This window comes from Pteropus vampyrus, unplaced genomic scaffold, assembly GCF_000151845.1.
Source record: "Pteropus vampyrus isolate Shadow unplaced genomic scaffold, Pvam_2.0 Scaffold65, whole genome shotgun sequence".
NCBI classification, from domain to species: Eukaryota; Metazoa; Chordata; class Mammalia; order Chiroptera; family Pteropodidae; genus Pteropus; species Pteropus vampyrus.
In genome coordinates this window covers 2,718,906-2,722,416 of record NW_011888846.1, presented here as the reverse complement: position 1 = coordinate 2,722,416, position 3,511 = coordinate 2,718,906, and the positions used below count along the sequence as shown (strand labels likewise).

The window sequence follows — 3,511 nt, the reverse complement described above, 5'->3', positions numbered from 1 at the left end:
CAGGTGCACAGCTCATTAGCAGGCACAGCTGGGACAGAAAAAGCACAGGGCACGTGGTGATGACCGTCCAGGTGAGGCTCCCTAAAATGCCCAGGAGAATCCCTTTAAACACGCTTGTCTGCAGCAGGCCTAGAGTCAAAATTACACAAAATGTATATGAGGATAGTAAAGAGGTACGTGATTGTTTCATTGTGATTTTTTTTTTTAAATTATTTCATGATGTTAAATTGCATGCGCCTCGGTTGTCTGCACTCTGCAGACTCACTGGAGAAGCAGTTGTGGTCCCATTCCTTACATTACATGACCGTGAATTCCTCGTGGACTCCTTTCCGGTCTAACCACGTGTGTGTTTCTGTTTCCCTTACAATTCCTGACAGTAACTCTCATCTTCCCACTGTCATACTTTATAAACCGTGCACGTGCTCAGGTCTTCTTTTGATGACAAAGGAGGGGGGAAATCTATCTTTGACCCCGTTTCTGAGTCAGAACTTACTCGTCTTTCACATATATTGTCTAAAGAGTGACTCAAATGGAAAACTATTTTTTACATATGTAACATATGTATAAATACTCACGGCCCCCACTACGCATTCTTGCGTCTTAATATTGATCCTTTTTTAATTCTCAAAGGATTGTATAATTGTCTTCCTGTCGTTCCTTTGGCTTTTCTATTTCCTTTATTTAAGTTATCAGTTACTGGAGTTACCGCACTAAAATTTTGCTTAAAATTAAAGCAGAGAGGATGGGCGCCATCGCAAAGAAGCAACAAAGCAACCACTGGGAAGATAGGTTTAGGGGGGAAAGGTAGGTACAGCTCTCCTTCACCTTTCATAGATCCAGCCTGACCTTAAATGAACCATCCATTGACATAGATACTACTATAAGAGTACTATGAAATTATTCCATTGCCATCCAGATGTGGCCTGAAATAACTGAAATTTCCCCCCTCCTCCAAAAAAAATGGGAACAGAAACACTATACTTTAGCACAGGATAGAATATGAATTTTCCATTTGGATCAAAGTTTTCCTGTGTTTAAAATACATTGTTTTTCCTTTTATTCCCAAAGCATTTGCAACTACTGACCCAAAAAATCATTCACAAGAGATAAAGGTGGTCATAGAACCAGAATTTGGTTCATTGTTTAATTTTTATTACCTGAGAGAATTTCAATTTGGGGATAATGGTCTGGCTTCTCTGTTAATTTATGTACAGTTTATAATAGATAAGTATAATATAGCGCAGTGGTTAGGGGCAGAAACTCTGAAGCCAGACTGCTTGAGTTCAAAAGTGGACTCTGACATTTATTAGCCATTTGCTCTTGGGCAAATATTCACCTTTTTGTGTATCAATCCCTCATCTGCGAAGTGATAATAACAGTAGTACGTACCTTATATGGCTATTGTGAGAAATAAATTGGTTAATGAATTTTTATATCTATAAACAATATTTGGCATATAAGTGACATACAAACACTATTAGTACAAAAATTTAATGTTTTCAGAAGTCTATCAGCTTTTCCAAGCCTAATTTCTTCAAGTGGTATATACTTAGGTCATGGAACAAATTCTACAGTATTTACTCAGGTGAACGCCTTCGCTGCCACCTGCCTTCTTACATTTAACTAAAAACAAAAATACCAATCAACCAAAAAAAAAATGTAGAATTATATATCACTTTATTAGTCATTCCTACCTGGTTATCACCAGCTACCTGCACATGTGAATGATTACATAAGACCTTTGTTTTGCATATGAAGATTCCTCTACCACTGATTCTTAAGATTCTATCTAGGCTAAAGCAAATATACTGAAAGAAGAGACTTGGGATACATGCATTATCTTGTAGATGTTTTCCATTCTTTCTTTTTCAAAGTGAAATGGGAACTTTCAGAATCAGAGGGGATGACAGCGTACAAAGAAACCTGGGTAATTAGGTGTGGGAAACTGTTTCATCTCAATATAACCAAGCAAAAAATGACTTGCCTGAGAATTACATTTAAACATTTAAAGCAATCCTAACTCGCACCATCTAACCTGAATTGAAGGCAGCTATGAGCTCCCGACAGCTGCAAAAACCAGGAGAAAAAGGTAGCGGGGATGGTGCACAGTAGCACAGAAACAGCCTCACTTGAGTGATGGCCAGGGACTGACATAAAAGATCAGACACATCACCAACACCAACAAAGCACACTGAAGACACAGATGCTCATCTTAATCTTCCTCAGAATAATACTGCTACTTCCAGATGCAAGGAGCTTGTGAGCCACACACTTCACTGACCTTATCTTCTTACCAGTCTGCATTTCCTGGCTATGGCCACATTCTTACATTATCTCCCATATCTCCTTTCTGTACATCTGCATGGACACAGTGTTCGTTTAGACTCAGGTCCTCTATGCTGGATTCTCCTGTTACTAGCCTTTTCTTCCTAGATTCCAAATCTTTAGTGCCAAGCAATGTCACTAAAAGAAAACTATTTCTTCCTCACTGCTTCGACCATGCTTCCCTCCCCTTCATTACATACAATATCTAACTTTTTCACCTAAGGCTTCAAATTATTTTCCAGGATATCTTGGATTATAATTGCCTAATGTCCATCTCCTCAAACCCCCGTCCCTCCTGTGACAAATATATGCTTTATCCAATTAGCCTATCTGAGATGTCTTCTTTTTTAACTAGGATTTTTGCAATAATCATATTCTTCCCAATATGGCTCCCAAGTGACTCCCCTTATGGTATTTAGGATTCTACTCAGATCCTGCCTCCTTCATAAGACAATCTCACACTTATCCATAGAGACATAACAGTTTCCCTGAACTCGATTCAATCCATACCTAAAACCAGCACTTCTAATAACAATTCCTTGCCTAGAAAATTCAATTACCTTCCTCTACATCTCCCTGAATGTGTTTAATTTTGACATGCGGCTCAGTGTCATAGGGTTGAAAAGAACTTTAGGGGTCATCTGGGCTAATCTGGAATTCCCTCTATAATAACTCCAACAAGGGAGCCCATTTATTTTGAAATTTTCCAATTGTTAAAAGAAATTCTTCCTAAAGCTAAAATGGCACATGGCTCCCTGAAACCTCCACCTAATTCACCGCACGGAACAAAGCTAACCTTCCACACAACAGTCCTTCAAATATTTGAGAGCTGTCATGCTTCCCTAAATCTTTTTTACTTGTATACATGCATAGTCTCATATAGTTACGTTTATCTCTGTCTTTATTATCTACATGGGTTAAAATGTTTATGTAGGTAAATTGGAAGAAAAAAGTCATTTTATATGTAGCATTTTTTCTTTTCTTTTTTAGGCGAGGCAACCCTTGGTTGACCTCATAGATTGCAAGGACCTTGTCAGCTTCCAGTCCCTTATTTTTTTATTTTTTACGGCTACAGCACCTGGTCTTCCTAGGTGGTCTCCCATCCAAGTACTAACCAGGCCTGACCCTGCTTAGCTCCGAGATCAGACGGGATCGGTTTTGTTCAGGGTGGCATGGCCATAGACAA

At 38.8% G+C, this 3,511-nt stretch overlaps 1 pseudogene; it reads right to left on the bottom strand.

Annotated features, from left to right (window-relative positions):
* Positions 1-3,391: 3,391 nt before the first annotated feature.
* Positions 3,392-3,509, bottom strand: LOC111740562 (annotated as a pseudogene).
* Between the last annotated feature and the right edge of the window lie 2 nt (positions 3,510-3,511).